This window comes from Ailuropoda melanoleuca, chromosome 17 (assembly GCF_002007445.2).
Source record: "Ailuropoda melanoleuca isolate Jingjing chromosome 17, ASM200744v2, whole genome shotgun sequence".
In the NCBI taxonomy this organism is placed as follows: Eukaryota; Metazoa; Chordata; class Mammalia; order Carnivora; family Ursidae; genus Ailuropoda; species Ailuropoda melanoleuca.
In genome coordinates this window covers 39,062,926-39,085,721 of record NC_048234.1, presented here as the reverse complement: position 1 = coordinate 39,085,721, position 22,796 = coordinate 39,062,926, and the positions used below count along the sequence as shown (strand labels likewise).

General features: G+C 41.1%; 1 long non-coding RNA gene across 1 annotated transcript in view; it reads left to right on the top strand.

Moving 5' to 3' along the window:
- LOC109488970 overlaps positions 1–15,396 on the top strand; it is a 35,008-nt gene extending 19,612 nt beyond the window's left edge. The window contains exon 3 of the long non-coding RNA XR_002141881.1: positions 15,279–15,396. This is a non-coding gene — a long non-coding RNA (uncharacterized LOC109488970). The remainder of the gene's footprint in view (positions 1–15,278) is intronic.
- Positions 15,397–22,796: the final 7,400 nt, after the last annotated feature.

Genomic DNA, 22,796 nt, shown 5'->3' with positions numbered 1-22,796 from the left:
AGGGTTATAGAAGGCTGACAAACCAGACTGGGAATGTAGGACTAAGATGCCAGGTAGATCAAGAATGGGAAGGATTAAAAACAGCAAATCATTAGTCTTTGCCTTGGCTCTTTGTATGTGTGTGTTAGACTGAAAACAGTAGAAATTGATCATGTCACAGTTCTGGAGGCTGGAGAGCTGATATTTAGGTGTCTGCAGAGCCATGTTTCCCTGATACCATGTAGGGGAATGTTTCCTTCCTCTTCTAGCTTCTTGTGGTTTGCTGGGACACTTTGGTGTTCCTGGGCATGCAGCCGCTCCTGCCATCCTCTACCTCGGCTGTCACATGACCTTCTCTGTGTCTCTGTCTTCACATGGTGCCTTCTTCCAAGGCTACCAGTCATGCTGGATTGGGGCCCAGTCTACTTTTACGACCTCACTTTATTTTAACTAATCCCATCTGTAATCATCCTATTTCCAAAGCAGTTCGCGTTCTGGAGTCCTGGGAGTGACGACATTTGCATTTTTTTTGAGGGACACAATTCAACCTGTAACACACCATTCATTCTTTTTTCTTTTTTTTTTTTAAGAAGTGAGTCTATTGCTGTAGCTTGGTGGTATAGAATAATGCATCTGAGAAATATCACTCTTATTAATAAGTATTTATACCTATTAAATAGAGGTATTTATACCTCTATTACTAGCCCCTGAGTTCTTTTGATAAATGCTTTTAGAAATGATTTAAACTTTACATGAAATAACTACAAAAGACATATCTTAAATCCCAGAAATGTGAGGACCCTGGAAATAAGCACCACATCGATCCATTCAGAGCTCCAAAAATTAAGAAAATGAAAAATGAAGGGAAAAAATGAGGAAAAATTTCTCAGAAGCATATGGAATAATAGAAGCGTTACCACATGAACACAAAGGCGTTAACCTTACCCCCTTCCTTGACCCCAACAGCTGACTCTGTCTTCAGAATAAGCTACCCTTACATAACATACAGTTCTTGTAACCCCTCGCTTCCTTCTGCCATCAAAGTGGCAGGAATGACCAAGAGTAAAAAAAAGGAGGAAGAATCTGGAGGTGATGGCAGGAAATAACTGCACGAGATGGACTATTGCCTGTCTGCTTCGTAAAGTAAAAACAAAGCTTGTAATATTCCACTATCCCAAACTCTGAATCAAGAGAATCAGCTCTAAACCCATTTACGTCTTTAGAATACCTCGAGTAACTTTTTTGGTGATTACATCAGCCAATTATTCTGCATGTAATTGTATTCGTTTGTGTTTTTCTGTAGCTTATGGCAGCTTTCCAACAATGGTGTGTATACGGGATCCCTGGAAACTGGAAGCAGATATCAAGTGGTTCCTGCCAAGGCTTATGATCTCATCATGAGCAAAAGTTTCAGGAGATAAATACAATTTTTAATGAAGAAATGAAATACAAAATAATGAAAATTCTTTTCTCAAGTGAAAAATCCTCATTGTAGTAGCTCAAAGTAGGATTCTTTAAAATCTTGGAAATTCATCCACAATCTAGAGGTCACATGGTAGATGAAGCCAAAGGAATCTATAATTACACTTACTCTGTTTGGATCTCTACCTGTGTCCCTTCTCTGTCTCTGTAGCTCTCTGCTTTTGGACAGGTAGAAGGATAAGAAAATCTATTCTTATACCTATAGGGTTTTTTGATTTGATTTGTTTTTGCCTTTAAATTTTGACTATGATCTTCTTTAAACACTTCAATATCCTGTCAAATTAAAAGAGGAAAAGGAATCATGAAAAAAAAAAAGCCATAAGAGTTTGGAGAGACAGAGATGTTACAGTCTATGTTCGATTCCCTCTGACCCAGGCTTTAGCTTCGACCCTGTAAATTCTGTGTAAACTTATCTGCTCTCTTTTCTGTTTCTTAGGGTTGCTTTTCTCTTAAGACTAATTAATACACTGATTTACACTTCTTTTTTTGTCCTGAGATAAGTGGGGGGGGCTGATTTAATGCGTTACTTCCTTCTCACCCAGGGTGTAAGCAACAGAAAAAGCCCAATCTAACATTTTTTTTATAGAGCACATTATAAAATATTCTCCTGTTTAACCATTATCACAGCTCCAGGGGTTAGATTTTTTATCATCTCCATTCACTGTTCAAGAAATGATTATAAATTTATTCATTCCCAAACAGACAACTGCATAGGAAGAAAATTACAAAGCACATCTTTGGTCATCTCCTACAATCCTGCACTTCAAGACCAGCCCAATGTGTAGGTGGTAAGACAACCAACCCTGAGCATGTGAGCTTCTTAGATTTTTCCTGTACATACTGTGACTCAAAGATGGAACAGAGACAGTTCACTACCTTACCATCATTAGCTTTTCCCTGTTTTCCTAGATATCAACATCCAAAGCTAATCCAGGTAAATGTTCCTTTTAACATCTAAATACAAATAGTTGTTTTTCTTCGTAAGCAATTAAAGAAAAGTTCAGCGTCATAAACTTAAAAAAGGAAAGAGAAAGAAAATGTATAACGTTCGCAGTCTCCCTACCTAGATAAGTTAACTATTAATAATAGGCAAATGTATTTGAAAATCTTGAGGGGCGCCTGGGTGGCACAGCGGTTAAGCATCTGCCTTCGGCTCAGGGCGTGATCCTGGCGTTATGGGATCGAGCCCCACATCAGGCTCCTCTGCTCGGAGCCTGCTTCTTCCTCTCCCACTGCCCCTGCTTGTGTTCCCTCTCTCGCTGGCTGTCTCTATCTCTGTCGAATAAATAAATAAAATCTTTAAAAAAAAAAAAAAAGAAAATCTTGAATATGAATGTGTGAGGATGCTAACAATGGATCCATTATTTTTTGAAGTAGTTTGTTTGCAAATAATATGTGTTCAGTAATTTTCATGTCAGGAAATTAATATCTACCCTCTCATTCTTACTGAGTATTATTCCATTGTATGCGTTACATTATTTATCAATCATCACTTTTTTAAAAATAAAAGATATTGTGCACAGCTGGGCATGTGTACACAATACTGTATGTGAAGGAGAGAAAGGATAAGGATATTTTAAAGGAGAAGATGAAGAAGAAACATCACAGAGTTCCAAGCCTATGATTAGTTTGCATAAAAGACCCATTGATGTGGTCTTCAAACCAGTTGAAATTGAGGGTCACAGGCTCTCCATGTCACGGTTGGTGCAAATGCCATGGGGACAGTGCCTGAAGCCATAATTTGCCAAATATCTGTAGTTTCCTTCCATGTTCATCCATGTTCAAGACAATCCAAAGGGTCGTTTTCAGCTGTGACTAGAAAAAAAAAAAAAGGCGTGTTTTAGAAATGACAACATTTTGGTGTTTTCTCAAATACTTGACAACTAATAAATTCCGCTCAGGGCTCAAATACTTGCCTTATGCACAGTGCTTGACACTGTGTCACAATAGACTTCACTGATGATCAATTATGGTAATCCCTTGTTCCCTCCCTCCCTGCTCTCCAAATTCTCGCCATCTGAACTCAGTAGCTAAAAAGAATAGAAGAAATTTTTGGATAAATTCTTTGCCACTCAAAGAATTTCTATTTGGTCGCCAAATTGGCTCAGGTAAGCTGCCTCCCTTGATATTCAAACCTGTTAGCTGACCATTTGCTATTTTAACCAGGAGTATATTTGTTGGAGATGCGTGCCTTAACCCACCCCCAAATATGTATTCATCTGGGAGGAGGGAATTTGGAGCAAAACAGTGTAGACTAGAGAAAGGTAAGTAGATCTCCTTGTGTTAGGGTGATTTGGTGGCGGATTATAAATTAGTGAACTGATCTATCTGTGGAAAGCTGAGAAATGACTTGGCAAAGGAGAATAAGGAAAGAACTGTATGGAGCTGAGTAACTTTTACATTGTGCTCATCTCGTAAAACCCCTTCTATTTGCTCTTTAATGAAATGAGTTTAGAATTTCATACTTTCCTGTTCCCTTCACCTGTCTTATTTCTTCTTGTTTGTCTGTTTATTTATTGCATAATCTAGGTAACAATCCTCATCATTGTCTGCATAGTACTTTATTATCTCAACACTTGACTCAACCAGAGGCATAAATGAAAGCAAGGCAGCTAATGAAACCAGAATTCTCTTCATAAACAGGGAAACATCTGGAAGACTTTGGGTATTATTTTGCTTCTTCAGCTGGGGGTTTGTTTGCCCTTTGCTTCTGATCTGCTCCTAGATTTTCACATATGAGACAAAAAATACTTTGACTAAAGCAATGTTTCCCAACCTTGCTGGATTATGAGCATCGCCTGGGGACAACTTGTTAAATGCACAGATCCAGACATCGTTGAATCAGAATTTCTAGGGAATTGGCTTGGAAATGTGTGTTTTTAACAAGGGTCCCAGATGATTCTCAGGATCAGACAAGTTCAGGGCTCACTGGATTAGGATGAGGACGTTTGTGATGTGATCTGGAAACAAGTCTATCCATGAGTCAACAGCACAGTGTTGCACAACACTGTGTAAGGCATGAACAGCTCAATAAATTTGCATCAGGACCTGAAACCTTCATTGACATCCTCAACTTTGGTACCATTATTCACAAGCTTTAGTATCCACTGGTGATATAAATGTCTGTTCTTTGCTCCACTCCAGAAGATTCTAAATCAGTAGATCTGGGGGAGGATAAAGAACAGTCTGAGAAGCACTGATAAATGAACTCCATTCGTCACTTCTCCTTGAAGGCCAGCCTTAAGCAAAATGCTGAAGTAAACACAATTGTTCCCAATTATCTCTTCCCTCCATCCATCTCTCTCAGGCTCTCTTAGTCTCTCTTTCCCTCTCTCCATCTTTTTCTCTTTAAGGCCAGAGGCAGCCTTATATTACCTCACAAGGGCTTGGATGATCCGGCCCCATTAGGAATCTAACCTCCTTCTCTGCACTGTTCCAATCTTTCTCTCCATCTCCTAGTACAAATTCTATGATCCCCTCCGCATCTGTATGCCCTGGTCTTCCTAAATTTCTCTAGTCCATCGAGATATCTCCCTTGAGCTTCAGATATTTTCATCTGCAAAGCATCCGAGGATTTGTCACCTGGATATCCTAGGAGTACATGAAAATTTGGATGTTTAAACCATAAGCTCCTGTGCTGTGACTTATCCACCCACATGCCTAAGCAGACCCTGGGCATTGTCCTCGATTCCTCATCCGCCCCCCCCCCCGCCTTTTCCTCAACATCACATCCAGAAGCAAGCCCTGTCACTTCTTTGCCAAGCACCCCCATTTGCCTGAGTCTACTATCATTCTCTGTCCATATTCTTACATCAGTTTCTGGATTTTTTCCTCCCACAAAACAACAAACAAGCTAGCAAACCTTGCTCCCACCTCTGGCTTTCCCATTCCAGGAAAAGGCACTATGGTCCATTCCAGAATCTCAGGGCAAAAAGCTCGGAGTCTATCTTCTCTCTGTCCCTACCTGCATCTGATCCACCAGCAAATTCTCTGAAACTCACCTTCAAAATATATCCCAGATCTGAGCATTTCTCCCCCTCTTTATTAGACCACGCAGGTCCTAGCCACATTGGATTTTGCCTCAAATATTGCAATGATGTCTTTGTTTTTGCTCCTGCCACCACCTGGTGACTAGTCTCCCTAAAATAACCAGAGTGATCATTCTTAATTGTATTATGTCACTTCCCTGTAGTGGCTTTCCACTCACTTGGAATAAAATCGAAACTCCTTCTACGGTCTCCTAGACCCTGCATTGTCTGACGTGCCTGTCTCTCCACCCTCATTTCTTATCCACGACCCCTCCCCATTTCCTCTGCCCAGCCACACACTCCGGCCCTTCTTACTGAGGACATTTGCCTTTCATGTTCCTTCTCCGTGAGATCACTGTGCCCTGGCGCCTTCTTTTGGGGCCTCTGCTCACCGCCTCCTCAGAGAGCCCTGCGGCCTAGCTAGGCTCATTATAAGTCCCACTTAGCCCAGGGACATCTTCATCGATGCTTTTTGTCCTGGCATCCTGTTTGTCTTAGCGTTTGTCCCAGATTTTTAATTTTTTAACCAAGTATTATTAGTAGTAGAAATAAAAACTTATCTAGGATATAGGATATGTATGGTTGGCCTCCATTTTGTTCTGCCAGCGTCTGCCATGGCCTGGTTTGTCTGCTAACCTGGGAAGCTCACGTGCAGTGAAGAGAGTTCTCACTAGAATGTGTAATCGAATCTGAAAGACTCCCAGAGATCACTCTCTTTTCCTGACCCCTTCCAGAAGCAACCTACCGACACCTCCATGTCAAGCACAAATGCAGGGGACCCCTGCATTTAGCAAAGCGTGCTCAGGCAGTTAACGTCCCAATTATTGGGCATTGGTGGGAGAAGTCACAAAGCGGCTGCCCCTGCCTGCCCTTGGCCAGCAGTGCCATGGCTTGTGTCCCAGCCTGCAGGATGCAGTAGGCCACCAGGCCATTCATCAGCAGAATAAAAAGAAAGGTGGGAAGTTCTAGTGTAAGCGTGCAGGGATGTGTGCAAGCAATAGCCAGCAAGCAGTCCTACTGCAGAAGGGGGAGAGAAAGATTGCATGTTCTTTTTTTTTTTTTTTAAGATTGTATTTATTCATTTGACAGAGAGACAGAGAGCACGAGTGGTGGGCAGAAGCAGAAGGAGAGGGAGAAGCAAACTCCCCGCTGAGCAGGGAGCCCAACGTGGGGCTTGATTCCAGGACTCTGGGATCATGACCTGAGCCGAAGGCAGACACTTAACTGACTGAGCCACCCAGGCCCCTGGAGATCACGTGTTCTTGCTAGACTGTATCATTTATTGTATGAGTTCAGTCTTCACCTGTGTGTGCAATTGTAATGTTTGGCAATACATTTTTATTTTTCAGTAAATCCTTTCAGCAGGAATAAGCTCAAAAGCAAATTCACAAAACCGAACATGAGTGTTTCACGAAAAAATCCGGTACCACATTTCTAGGTCTCAAACAAGTTGATGAATGTGCAAACTTACACAAAACATCAACATTTACCACCCATCACAGCATCAAAGTGATACCAATGGCCATTTGGAGAAGACTTCAAATATCAAGAGTTCTTTTTAAAAGACTAAAATTGTGAATTATGTGCACACCCAGCTTTTCCCCACGTCATTTCTGCCCCATAGGTTTCTTAGTGGAAACAGGATTTGGAGGTGAGTAGAGGGATGCCAGGCCCCGGAAGATGTTCACGTCCTAATCCCTGAAACTCGTGAATCTGTTACCCTGCCTGGCAAATGGGACGTTGCAGAGGTGATTAAGGTTATAGACCCTGAGATGGGAAGATAACCCTGAATTATCCAGTGGACTCAATGTCCTCACAAGAGTCCTTATAAGAGGGAAGCAGAAAAGATTTGATGACGGGAGGGGGGGGTTAAGAATCAGAGATTTGCAGGTGCTCACCACCCACTCTGAAGAAGGAGGAGGGGTCACAGGCTAAACAATGCAGGTGGCCTCTTGAAGCCAGAAAAGGCAAGGGAATTCGTCTTCCGCTCCAGCCTCCAGAAGGAATATAGCTGTGGCAACTCGAATCTTAGCCCAGTGAGACTTCTGCCCTACAGAACTGTGAGATAATACATTTATGTCACGTTGAGTCACTAAGTTTATGTGCTTTTTTAGTGCAGCAATGGGAAACTAATTTACACTCCAACCAAAATTTGTATTTATGTTATCACTGTGACAACAAGTATTTTTATCTTCATGTGGGACTTTAAGAGTGAATTTTTAAGGTGACAGATGTTTCACCTGAGACAGAATGAACTTTAGAAATGCTTTACTTTGTTTCCATGAGTTGGATGAAAAAATCAAATCATTGGAATTAATGCAGCTGATTTTCTTTTTTCTTTTTTTTTTATTATATTATGTTAGTCGCTGTACAGTACATCCCTGGTTTCTGATGTAAAGTTCGATGATTCATTAGCTGAGTATAACACCCAGCGCACCATGCAATATGTGCCCTCCTTACTACCCATCACCAGTCTATCCCATTCCCCCACCTCCCTCCCCTCTGAAGCCCTCAGTGTTTCTCAGAGTCCATAGTCTCTCATGCTTCATTCCCCCTTCTGATTACCCCCCTTTCTTTATCCCTTTCTTCCCCTACCGATCTTCCTAGTTCTTATGTTTCATAGATGAGAAAAACCATATGATAATTGTCTTTCTCTGCTTGACTTATTTCATTTAGCATTATCTCCTCCAGTGCTGTCCATGTTGCAGCAAATGTTGAGAATTCGTTCTTTCCGATAGCTGAGTAATATTCCATTGTATATATGGACCACATCTTCTCAATCCAGTCATCTGTTGAAGGGCATCTTGGCTCCTTCCATGATATTGCTATTGTGGACATTGCTGCTATGAACATTGGGGTGCCATATGCCCCTTCTCTTCACTACGTCTGTATCTTTGGGGTAAATACCCAGTAGTGCAATGCAGCTGATTTTCTATTTGAAGTAACACTGTTTACCTAGTTGCTCATTTCTGCTAATGGAGCCAAGTACACAGGCAGGTTACAATACACATTTCCATAGCAACAACAACAACAACAACAAGAAAACAATAGAAAGGAAAATATCCTTCATTTAACATGAAAGAGATTTTTTTTCTCAGTTAAAAATGTGATCATCTATGGATATGAGATATTTGAAGATTTCGACAATTTCAATTCACCATAAAATGCGAATGTGACGGAGACAGCAAGAGCTAGTATAGATAAAGTAAGACTATTTAAATGATCTCCAAATCTATTTTAAAACAATCTTTAGAAAAATACTAGTGACACAGAAATAGAGATATAATATGTCTAAGATTAAAGTTAATAAATATATTTCTAAGAATAGTTTTGTTTTCTTAAGTTCAGACAATGAATGTAAAGACTTATATTTTGACTTACTCTCTGTGGATATGTGTCATTTTAATTTTTCAAGACAGTATTTGCCTTTTGAAAATTGTTAGATAAGTAAATATTTCCAAAATCATAGCATTACTGTCAGCACTGAATTTCACGCTCAAACTGGCTCGGTTGGCACAAAAAATTACAACCGTTACTGTGGTCTGACGGGAAATCAACCCCAGCTCGGCCAGTCCCTGGGTGTGCCAGTGCCCTACTTCGTTCTCTTTTCAGCACTGATCACACACTCAGAACTACCACGTTTATTGTTAGTGTAGGTTTTTATTACCTGTCTTCCCCTGCCAGAATCAGAAGGCAGGCTCCAGGAAAGTAGAACTTTACTGAGAAGGGAAACCTCCAATAAAAGGCTTTCTCTTTACCACAAAGCAAGTATGCAAATGCGTAAAATAAATGAGTAAATCTTTGCTGATTTCTCTGCCTCTGAATGTTCATTCTTAATCCATTCTCCACCTTGTAGGGTCCCGAGAGGGCTCCTTCTGACGCGTGTCCCTGATTGCCAGGGCCAGAACAAAGGTGGGGCACCCTAGCACTTAGAATATCATCTCAAAGGGGGCACTCAGAATCAGGGGCTGCCTGCAGTCCAGGGCCCCGAGAGTGAGGGTGTCCCTAAATTTTGCTAAGCACCAAGTCATGGCCCTGCTAGTTGCATTTCTACTCCACTTAAAAAACCTTTCTGTGAAATCCCTATGCCCCTCCATGTAAAACCCAGCTCTTCAGTATCCTAGACAAGGTGGTATAGCATCTGTGCTTGCTTACCTCTGCTGCCACATCTCTCACCACCTGCCATCCTTATATTTCAAGTGTTTTCTTATAGAAAGCATGAAGTTGAGTCTTGCTTTTTTAACCAAGCTGACAATCTGTCCTTTTTTTTTTTTTTAGAAAAATAGCTTTATTGAGATCTAACTCACACACCATATAATTGACCCATGTCTAGTGTAAAAGTCAATGGGTTTTGCACTGGGTGTTATACGCAACTAATGAATCGTCGAACTTTACATCAAAAACCAGGGATGTACTGTACGGTGACTAACATAATATAATAAAAAATATTATTTAAAAAAAAGTCAATGGGTTTTAGTATATTTACGGAGTTCTGCAAACATCGTCACAGTCCAATTTTAGAACATTTTTATTACCTCCTCCAGATCTTGTAACCCATTAACAGTCACTGCCTATTCTCCATCCCACACCAGCCCTGTGCAGCCATGAATCAACTCCGTCTTTATATCTGCGTATTCTGGAGGTTTCACATAAATAGAATCTTACGGGATGTGCTCATCTGTGACTGCCTTCTTTCACTTAGCACTGTGCTTTCAAGGTTCACCTATGTCGTTACCCGTATCAGGACTTCATTCTCTTTTGCTGTCAGATAACATGCCAGCGTATGAATATACCCTAGTCTGTTTATCCATTGGATATTGGTGGGCATCTGGACTGTTCCACTTCGGGGCTATCATGAATAATGAACATTTATTTACATATGTTTTCATTTTCTTGGGTATATACTTAAGAACAGAATGGGTGGGTCACGTGTAACTCTATATTTAATATTTCGAGGAAGCTGCAAGCTGTTTTTCAAAATGGCTATGCCATTTTACATTCCTACCAGCAATGTATGAGGGGTCCAGTTTCTCCATACCCACGCTAACATTTGTTATTGTGAATTGTTTTGATTATAGCCATCTAATAGGCCAATAGAGGATGTATATTTTATCACATTATGCATATATGTATATTACATTATATTACACATTATGTTATATTACATATTATATTATGTATATTACATATGTATATCATATTATATATGTGCATATATACGTATACTATATACGCATATTCTATAGAGAATGTATATGTATATTAGAGCTAATACTGGATGGCTCTAATCCAACATCATATTTTCCTGTTTGTTTTTATATGTCTCATCTGTTTTTTTTCCCCTCAAACTCTTTTCCTGCCTTCTTGTACTTGAACTATTATTTTTTATACCTCTATTTTATCCACCATTGCCTTTTCAGGTGTATCTCTTATTTTTGTAGTGGTTGTTCTAAGGTTCGCAGATTGCACCTTTAATGTATCAGTGTCTAACCTTCAAAAATATGGAACTTCAAGTAGAGTGCGGGAGCTCCAAAGCATATACTTTCATTTCAAACCTCCCATTGTCTAGGCAATTTTGGTTGTACATTTTATTCCTACAGATGTTCTAGATAACATAGGGCGTTGGTACTGTATTTGCTTTATATAATCACTTATCTGATATAGGGATTAAAAATAGGAAAAAAATACCTTTGATACTTGCCCTTATTTTCAAATCATTTCCAGTGCTTTTCTTTGCTTTTCTTGGATCCATATTTCTATGTGCTATCCTGTGGGCTCCATTGACCCCCTGGAAGCCACTGTCCCTAAATCCTAATTATTTGGGCTTCGGTAATGGGGGCAGAGTGTAGCAGCCGCTGTGGGCAGCCTGCCCTTACCCCCTCCCCCCTTATTTCACTGCAAGCCTGTACTGCTTTGCCTGAAAACGCCCTCAACCAAATACTAATACTGAAGAGGATTTGTATTAGTCAGGGTTCTCCAGAGAAGCAGAACCAAGAGGGTGTGGGTGTGCGTGCAAACGTGCGCACACACGTGTGTGTGTAAAGAGAGAGAGAGACAGAGAGAGATTTTAAGAAATTGGCTCACGTGATTTTGGGATTGGCAAGTCTGAAATCTGGAGAGCAGGCCAGCACGTTGTAAATCCAGGGAAGAGCTGATGTTGCAGCTTGAGTCCAAAGGCAGTCTGCTGGCCGTCTTCCTCTCTGAAGACCTTCAACTGATTGGATGAGGCCCACACCTATTATGGAAGATCATTTGCTTTACTCAGTCTACTGATTTAAATGTTATTCATATCTAGGGCGCCCTGGTGGCTCAGTCAGTTAAGGGTCTGCCTTCAGCTCCGGTCATGATCCCAGGGCCGTGAGATCGAGTCTTGCATCGGGCTCCCTGCCCTGCAGAGGGTCGACTTCTCCCTCTGCCCCTCCTCCCACGCATTCTCTCAGTCTCTCTCTCTCTCAAATAGATAAAGAAAATATTTTTTTAAATGAAATAAATTAAATGTGATTCATATCTAAAAAAGACAAAATACCTTCACAGCAACATATAGAGTGGTATTTGACCCAACATCCGGGCACTCTAGCCTAGCTAAGTGGACACATAAAATGAATGAGCACAGCATTGATGTTTAAGTTCCCCACTCCTGCCCCCCAGGGTGAAAACTCTGACAGTTGTGTTTTACTGTGTCCTGGAGAGCCTCCTAGAAACTAGGCTTCTGTTGCCCATAGTAAGATTTACTTGGTAAGAAAGTATTTACCGATTTCTTTCCCTTTGCGGTCTTACCTACCCACCTTTCCACTGGGGTCTCTTGGAGTCATTTTCAAAATACACCCCTGGCAACTGAATTGGCTTCTCAGTTTACTTCTGAGAAAAATTCAAACTAAAGTATGGAGCATAGACTCACCACAAAACCACATGCAATAAGGGATTTCTCCTAAAAAACCATACACTTTTGTATGCTGGACAATCAGAAGATAGTTTTCTACTATGACACAGGTGCAATATGGATATTTACCTCTATTAAACTCCTCTTTCTGAACCCATCCCAATATTTTTTTAATAGATCACTAACAGGAATAAAGCATTTTTAAAGTTAGAAAAGTATTTTTTTTTATCTGAATCATAATGATAAATCTTGGAGACAAAATTATGATTGAGGGTGTAATAATTCCTCACCTATTGTGCAGGGAATTTTTAAATTGTGAAAAGAATGTAGGCAATTTCACGGAAAGCTTAAACGTGTACTAAAGAATGTTGTGTCAAACAGCCAAAGTCAAAAGTGTAGTCTACATGTCATTTATATCTTTTCTGCTTTGGTAATGCTCACAGGTGATTTTTTTTTTTTTTCATGGAACTTACAAGGAAGGAAATTGCCCACTCTTTAACTCTCAAATATTTTATGAGGTTGATTTATTTGAAATGCAAAATTTTTGCAAAAGCATCTCTTACATGTTTAATAAGGGTATCCTCCTTTGAAATGTTTTTTGTGAAAGTGTTTCATTTTCTTCTAACCTGCTTTTATCTCTTTGAGAGCATTTTCTGAGGTCACGGACTATACTAACACATTTTAAAGTAAAACCTGGGCATTTTTAAATTGAAATAAGGTAATTATATAAAGAGGGCCATACATGAGACGTGTAGGTGACTCAGTTGGTTAAGCGTCTGCCTTCGGCTCAGGTCATGATCCCAGGGTCCTAGGATAGAGTCCCGCATCGGGCTCCTTGCTCAATGGGGAGACTGCTTTTCCTTCTGCCTGCCACTCCCCCTGCTTGTGCTCTCTCTCCTCTCTCTGACAAATACATAAATAAACTCTTTTAAAAAAATAAAGAGGGCCATACATGCTATGAATTTTACATTTAAGAGGTGTGTTAAACAATATGAAGAATGCTGGGCTGGACGTACAATTCACAGTTCTAAAAAAACGCTGAAATGTGCCATGGTTTAAGTAGCGTTATGAATGACTAAAGCTACAGAGATCATACGTCGTAGGCTTTTCAGGATGATCTAACAAAGAGAACGTTTGAAAACAGAAATTGGCATCAGAGCACATTTCAGATTATCTGTCCTGACTTTTTATTCAAATTATGGATCCCATTGTCCTAGTCCCACGGCTATCCCCAATATACTTCTCATTGAAAAAAAAATCTCTCGCTCTTGAATTATAGTTAACGATCAACCAGCCAAGGTTTATTGACAGAACCTTCAGTCTGAATATCAGTAATTGTTACACACTTATCCGCTTACCCTGATGCATCCTTTATTTTGAAATAAAAGCTTTTTAATATGCCAATAATCTTCTCTCTTAAACTGCAGAACCGTGATTTACCATACTAAAACCCTCGTTTACGCAAATGTCAGTATTTATCCTTAAACCCTTCCCTTTAGAATAAAATACATGGATAGGGTCTCCATCAGAAATACAGACTGTTAAGAATTTCTTAACTCTGTAAAGCAAGTGAAACAATTAGCATTACAAACCATCTTCTTGCATAGAAATCTTCCTATGCTTTCCGCTCACGTGTTCATCTCTGAGTTTGGGAAATAAATGGGTTTTCAGCACATGGCTCTCATCTCAGACTGTTCGGTAATACCCAGCAAGCAATCTCTTTAAAGAAACCAACAATATATTTGAAATTAGCCGGCACACTTTCTTAGCACGGAGACGGGTATTACCATGACCTCCAAGAGCTACTTCTGGCCAGATGAAGGGATTTGTGTGCTCGTATGTTAAACCCATTCACTGTAACTAGTGGGATTTTCCATCCGTATGATGTCATCATATAATAAATATTAACATTCGGAAAATGATCGTGATTTGATGAGGCTATAACCAGCAGCTAAGACCAAAGATATTGTATGTAATTAGGCAGATGTGACTGTTATACTCCAATGACCCACCTAACTAAATAAGGAACTCACTATAGTCCCTTGTGACAACCTCACTACGTCTCTGTTCTCTCTTCTGCAAAATGGACGAATAATGACCTTTCCTTCTGAGCGCCATGGGAGCATTAAATGAGATGCTACATTCAGAGTGCTTCGTTCGGCACCTGGCACCCAGGACTCCTTCAATAAGGCCCAGACGGTTACAGAGTCACCATGTTACCCTGGTGATTTGCATAAAGTAATTCTTCTCAGTAGTTTTCTTCACTTTGTTACTGTCAGATCTTATTATAGTTGCTCTATGTTCTAGAACTCCAAGACCATCCAAACCCCAAGTACTACTCCTGTTGATGTGATCATTTTGTTGAGAAAAAAACATTTTAAAATTCTCCACATCACTGGTTTGGAAGGTGAGTGTGTGTACCCAGGGGTTAGCAAAGGTGTTCCGCTTGAACGAACAAAGAAGTATTAGTTTCTATATCAATTTTCTTGCTTCTGTTTTCTATTTTTGTATTAGTGCAATTGGATGTGTATAGAATTTACAAATACCCATACATTATTGGGGAAGTGTACTGTTCTGGGTGTACAGCCACAGACTTTGGAAGCCATTGTTCTAGAACAGAAATTCGCAAACTACAGTCCACGGGCCAAATCTGGCCCACAGCTTAGTTTTATAAATAAAGTTTTATTGAAACATAGCCATGCCAATCGGTTTCCATGTTTTCAATGGCTGCTTCCGTGCTACAAGGCTAGAGTTGAGGAGTTGAAACAGTGGCTACATGACCTGAAAAGCCAAAAATACTTACTGACACTTTAGAGACAATGTTTGCTAACCCCTGCTCTAGAAGTGGTTTGACAGGTGAGGGAATGTAATGCACACTGCTACCTGGTGTTTATTCCTTTTCGCCCCAGAACTATCAGATCCACCAGCCCACTCCGGAAGGTGTGTGATGTTTCCCAACCCCTTACTCCCCAGAGACTGGTCCACAGACCAGCAGCAGCAGTAGTATCTGGGAGCCTGGTTCAAAATAGAGATTCGTAGGTCCCACCTCAGATCTCACAGACTCTGCCTTTGAACAAGACCCACAAGAGGTACGTGTGGATGTTAAAATTTGAGAAACAGTAGGCTCACCTCTACAGCTCTTAGGTCAAATACTAGTGGAAGCTAAGGATATTAGTTTTAGATTTCTCGATGTACATATATTTGCTTCTGCAGTGCACCGATGGACTGATTCGCCATATATAGAGAACCAGGAGAGCTGGCATGATCTGGCTCTCCTCCAGTTAATATTTATATATGGAAAGGTTAAGTCAATTGTGTATAAGCTTTGGGGCCTCTCTCTTTTATTAAAAAGAAAAAAAAAACCCTATCTTGTTCTTGAAGGTTAAGCCATCACCATGCGTTGGGTGATGGAGAAACATAGGCATATTGGGGAAGGACTGCTGATCTCTAGATTTTGTTGCCCACAATGTTTTCGTTCAAAAAAAAAAAAAATGACGACAGTTCCATAAGGTTAAAAACAAATTTTCCCACCTCTCCACATCACACAGAAGAAATGAGTGAAGGATTCGGTGCAGGGGCACGGGGCAGGACAGAATGTGCTCCCAAAGCAAACAGACTGGCATGCTGGGCCAGGCAGCCGGGCCCAGGAGCCAAAAAGTCCATTCAATCAGGCCCTCTCTGCTTTCTGGGTCGGAGCCGGCCAACCTTTTCCTTCCCTGCGGTTCTGTCACAGGGTTTTCAGCTTTCCTAATGAAGTATTAATGAGCTGGGTGTAATTTATTGAATAGGCAAGGTACACTCGCTGTGCCTGGAGCTGAGTTATGTTTCCTGAAGGGAGAAGAAAAGTTATGAAATAAATCACTCCCTCTTTAATTAGCAGCTTTGACTGGCCTACTTGAAATCACTGAGCAAAACGTGAAAGCAAGCCAGCCGTCAGTCAGGAACCCAGACACGGGTCGCATTTGCCGCTCTCTGGGAGATTTATGCCATTTGGGGAGAGTGTGTCAGGGGAGCGGGGCTGGTTCCTTGGAGCACCACAATGCAATGCTCTCCTCCGGCCACGGCTCAGGATTAACTCCCAAGCCGCTTCCTTCACCTTCTCCTGCCAGCGTTCACATTCAACAAGAAAAAAAAGCCAGAGAACGCTCAAGAGAGGAGGAAACCAATTAGCACATCTTCCAAGGTTTCTGGTCGACCTTCCTGTCCCCTTTTCCGTGCCGGTGGGTGTTCCTGCCGCGTAGCATTTTGACTCTCTCAGAGCAGAGCGCGCCACCTGCCATAGCTGTGTCTACACCGCGTGCCTACCACTCCGTGTACGTGCCGCACGCTGAAAACACGAGTCACTTCGGGGCGGGTCAGCATTCACCCGGGCTGGCTAGAATGCACAAGGCATGCACGAGAGGGATAAGAGAACGGCTCTCTGATTTAGGGGGTCATGAATGATGTTAGAGAAGAAGAAGAATCGTTGAGAGTTTGTGAAAAAAACAAACCAACCCGTAATTGATTGTGGAGAGGTTGTAACTTTCACGTGGAGTACCTTTATCTTATTTTCTCTATTTCACAATATAGATCACGCTCCAAAGCTTGGAAGAACGTCTGCCCGTTGACTCCCTTCAGTAGCTCCCCGCCCCCCGCACCCCTAAAAACAGCGCAAGTAAAATGCGCATGTCCTTCCTCCAGATGGTTCTCTGCAGATCCTGTTACATTTTTCCACGTGAGAGCCCACTCACACCTTGAGACTCTGCGTTTCAAGTTGAGCCTAGCTCTCCCGGGGTTAGAATGCACCCTCCGTGGCCAAAACTGGTTTCCTGTCTTGAAGAAGAATGACTTAACAAGCTTTGTGGACATGCCTCACCGAAACATTTTGATGAGCAAACACGGGAGCGGATCAAAAACATATGGATTACGTTTTCTTGAACATATATGTGATTTTAGCAGAAACAGATTTGTCCCCAAGCAGTTTGTTCTCCGGAACTTTCCGTCTGGACTCCAAACCTTACCACGATGCCTGGCAGGGGCAGGGGGCCGCTTGGCATTTTCAGGCTGCCCATGCAGATTTTATTAGAATCTGTAACTTCGTTCCTGCTTCCTGTTTGAAGATTTCGTGAGGGTTCAGCCCAGAGGAGCCCACTCTCAGCTTCTCAAATGCATCTTTCCCCAAATGGTTCTGCTGCCCACGTCTCCACCCTCAACTCTGCTGCCCTACTTGCTGGAAACTCCGAGGAAACAGAGATCTCTTGCCCTCTCTTGGGAATGGCTCCTTCCCCTACCCAGGCCTTGAAGACCAAAATTACCTCCACTTCATCCCATTTTAGAAAGAAGAAAAGAAAAACGATCTGAGAAACTTTCTCCTGCTACAGAGCTATCAGGAAGAAGTTTGTGTAGCTCATGTTTTCTCTTTACTTCGACCCTATTCACGTTTGCTGGCTAATAAGCTTTTGCATTCGTGAAATTCAAACCGCGATATTCCAGTCTCTTTTCCATGCCTCGGTGTGGAAGAAAGAGGCTGCTTTCCCAGAGTCCAATGTCTCCCTGATTCCCGCCGCTTTGCCCACCTGCTGCCGCCGCCCACAGGCCTTTCCACCGTGGGCGTGGCCTCTCCGAGCGGGAGGCGGGGGCTCATTGAGGAAGAACAGACCACTAATAAATTGCATGGTCATTACCCTTTATGCATACTTGTTCTAATAGGTGTCGCAGATTCCTGCCTCCTAATAAGGAAGGGAAGTAGAAAAACACATAAATTCTCTCAAGGGAGTCAGACAGCCCGAAGCCACGTTCGACAGCTGCGAACGTTACCATGAGCACAAAAGCAAAACAGGGCTTAAAAAGTGATACATTGCCAGGGATTCTGGCGCGATTTCCTTGGATCCAGACTATGTTTTGCACTGTTTCAGTTGAAGAGTAGCGCTCCTGCCTGCCACATGTGATGGAATTTGGAGCTTGAATAAACAATGGCATTACATTGATCCAAAAGGGATTTTATTGGACTCATCCCAACGTTTTGCCTTTATACCATAGATTTGTTTGTTTGTTTACTTAGTTGCTTATTTTAACTTTTCTTTTTCCTTTCTTTTGAATTTCAGCAGTTTACATTTTGGCACAAGATGGAGGCTTTTTGGTCCAATGCCCAGTATCATTAAATCTAATTTTTGAACATTTAAAGGGTCATTTAGGTAATGGTTCTCTCCCCTCCTTCCCTCCTTCCCGCCTTCCCTTCCTTCCTTCCATCTTTTTACAATGTACTTTCTCTGGGATGATCTGGAGATTTGATAGAGATGTGTCCAGTTTCTTTACAATCCCCCTTTCGCCCAGTCCACCCGCCTGAGGGTTAATGGGTTTAGGAAGAAAATCCATGAGAATGTATAGGGCCAGAGTTCAAAGCGCACCCAAAAGTCCAGGGCAGCAGATACGAATTCCTGGTGTATTTTGATTTGGTCTAAATTTGTTTCTTAGTTTTGTTCATTCAGACTGAGGCTTTCGCATGAGCTGTCATTAGTTTTTCACAAAGGACGCGTTCCAAACTTAATTTCACAACAGCTCTTCTGTTTTATCTAGTCTTGTTCACAATGACCTTAGGAAGTTACTTTTGAGGAGAATGAACGTGTGATTTGATTTTTTAAGCAATTTGTTTCATCTAGTTTTGTACAAACCAGATGTGGGATATTGTGTTCCTGGAGGGGCCCTTATCACATGAGATGAGAACCCCCACAGAATTCAATGTATTCATGGCAACCAGAAAAGTCTTTCCTCCATTACCTCCCAGGATTTTTTTGTAAGCTTGCACTGAAAGGAAGTACTAACAAATGTCCCCTTCTAATGACCTATTTCCATTTTTCAACCAGCCACCTAGTCCAGGAAGATAGGAAGTCAGTTCTGCGCTTTATTTTCTAATATACAGCAAGACATCTTTCTTTATTTCTCCATTTTGTATTACAGCCAGCAGAACCACGGCATTTTACCGGGTTCACCTTTCGCTAAGGACATGTGGGCAGCCAAGGCAGAAAAATAACACCCTAAGGCCAGTGATCTTCACAATGTTCCGGGAAACTCCAGGACTCCATAACAATGCGGCAGATGTAGAAATCTTCAATTTCAAATAAATAGTTTTTGGGAAACTCTCTGGCAATATCTATTAAAACCAAAAATATAAACTAACGTAGCACTATACGTCAACAGCACTTCAATTAAAAAAAAAAAAAAAGATGTTCCCAAAGGAAAGAAAAACGTGCATGAAATATTACCTAAATTCAAAGAAATAAAGGCAGAAAAGTTTCCTAACTAAATAAACAAATAAAAATGATAAAATCGGAATCAAAATACATACAGTGTTCAACCTGGCTCCTAAACTTCGAAGGAATCTTTCCTTTAAAAATAAGTGCCACAGGGGTGCCTGGGCGGCTCAGTCCCTCGTTAAGTGTCTGCCTTGGCCCCAGGTCATGATCCCGGAGTTCTGGGATCGAGCCCCACACCGGGCTCCCTGCTTAGAGGGAGTCTGCTTCTCCCTCTGCCCCTCCCCCACCGCTCATGCACTCTTTCTCTCAAATGAATAAATAAATAAAAATCTTTAAAATAAAAGAAAAAAGTGCCACAGTATATTAGGATATACGTCTATGTTTGTCTATCTATCTGATCGATGTACACACACACACACACACACACACACACACACACGTGCCTATTGGAACACTGCTTACAGAATCAGGGTGCTAGAAATGACCTGAGAGGCCAGCACCCTGAAATGGTGGCATATCCTTGCGGGATATCCCCTGTGAATGATTAGGTGAGATTCTTACTAAATGAATGGCACAGCTGTTGAAAGACCCCAGTCATCATCCGCAATCCCAAAAGAGAAGTTTTTTCTTTATCATCCATTCGTGTCATTTTTATGTATACTGATCAAATGTTGCCTTGGTGTATTCTTCAGGAATGAGTTACGTGTCAGGTTTCATTAGAGAGGGAAAAAAAGTCACGCCAAAGAGTGACTCCTCAAAGAGAAAGAAATGCAGCCGGGGAGGGGCCATGGGCGTCTCATCTGCCTTTGTAACATCTTATTTCTGAAGGTGGCTGGTTAGTAAGAGAGGAATCATTATGTTATTTTTTTATACTCTCTTGTATGTCAGAAACATTTCAAAAATGTTGAAGGAGTATTGAGCTATTTCAAACCCAGAGGCTGGTAGGTCATTCCACAGTACTGTAGTTACCGTGGGGAACACTGGGTGAGGGGGTTCCGGAACAATATCCCCCCAGATACCACACTTCCCTCCCCTACTGGGCTTTCCCGCTGCCCTCTATATAAAAGTACTCCGTAGCAAAAGACATCCCAGAGAAGCAGAACATTTACCTCTAAATACATGGCGGTATGTTTATCATTGTAGTGTATGAGTTAGCTATGCTGTGAATTGATCAAAGATGGATTGAGATATGATTATTTTACAGCATAGGTCATGTTTCTATTTACTCGTGTAAATATCATCACTAAGCCTATCGCTACAGAAACTAGAATGAACATCTCATAGAAAGGCCTGCTGCCACTCCTGGTAGGCCCATTAGATGGGCTGTCCCTGCCCTTCTACCATAGTGACACAGTGGACTTGCAGAAAAGATGTCAGAATTATCTGTGTAATCTTGTCCTTTTGCTGGGATGTTAAGGGAGCAGATCCAGAGAGTCTGAATGCTCCCGCTCCAGCCCTGTGTCTTTCCACACTGGTGCGCCTCACACCATAAATCATAAGGCCACTCTCAGCTCACTTGAATTAAGTCATTATCCTTAAATGTCAACTTGCTAAATTATATTTAATTCCCCAACATTTCTCCTGTGGGAGGATATTGCTTTTCTCTAATATTTGAAGAGCTGTACTGGAGAAATACAGTAAGTATCTATTTCTAGTCAGAGGCAGTTGCCCCGTGGTGGTGAACCAAGGCCGCTTGCCACCAGAACATCTATAGCTTCATGATAGAATGTCTAGAATGTGTGTCTCCTCTTTTCTTAAAGGCTCAGAATACTACTCAGAAAGTTACTTCAAGTACAGTTTATTGTAATGGTCAAATAAACTCAGTGTTGCTACATACACCTGCTATGTTATTTTAATCTTTGTTTATCTGTAACGATTTAATTTTAATTAACCCAGATGTATTGTATTATGAAATGCTCTAACTTCCTATAGCAGGTGGGAAAGGAAATGATACTGCTGACATGCATGAAAGCCATCAATAGGAGGCAGGTTGATGTGTGTCAAGATATATGAAATGACAGGGAAGTGTTTGTTCTATCTTTTTTTTCCTACCTGAAAATCTAACAGAACTATAAGCCTGCTCACTCTCTAACTATGCCCCTAATTGTTTCTTCTTGAGAAAACAATATCGAGGGACGCCTGGGTGGCTCAGTCAGTTAAGCTTCTGTCTTTGGTCCAAGTCATGATCCCAGGGTCCTGGGATCGAGCCCCACATCAGGCTCACTGCTCAGTGGGGAGTCTGTTTCTCCCTCTGCCTCTCCCCCTGCTTGTTCTCTCTCTCTGTTGAATAAATAAATAAAATCTTAAAAAAAAGAAAGAAAGAAAACAATGGTGGTGTTCTCAGTCAAGACATGAGATTACCTTAGGAAGCAATTATTGGTTTCTTTAATGTCACCTTTATTGAGATGTAAATACGCATATATATTTTATATAATATTAAAATATTTATTAATTAACAGTAAGCTTAATACATTTATATATGAAAGATAGATAGATAGATAGAATGATGTTGTTTTAAAGTATACAGTAGTTCAGGGGTGTTTAATATGTTTAGCGAATTGTGCAATTATCACCAATATCTCCTTGTGGAACATCTTTATCACCCCAAAAAGAAACCCCATACCCTTTGATGGTCACTCCATAATCCACTAATCTTTTTGTCTCTATGGATTTTCATATTTTGGATATTTCATGTAAATGTCATCATACAACATGTGACCTTTTGTATCTGACTTATTTCACTCAGCATAACATTTTTAGGGTTCAATTATGTCATCACATGTATCAGTACTTCATTTCTTTTCATGGCTAAATAATATTCTTCTGCATTTCATTTATCCCATTCCTTAGTCCATGGACATTTGGATTATTTCCACTTTTGGCCAGTGTGAACAATGCTGCTATGAACAGTCATTTTCAAGCTTTTGTGTGAACATATGCTTCAATTCTCGTGGAGATATACCAAGGAGAGGAAATCCTGGCTCATAAGGTAATTCTACATTCAACAATTTGAGAAACTCCCAAACCATTTTCTAAAGTAGCTGCACCATTTTACAACCCCACTGGCAATGCAAGAGGGCTCCAGTTTCTCCACAACATCATCAACAAGTGCAATTACTTATCTTTTTGTTTTCGGCATCCTCGTGACGAGTGTGAGGTTATATCTTGTTATATATAGTTTTGGCTTGTGCTTCC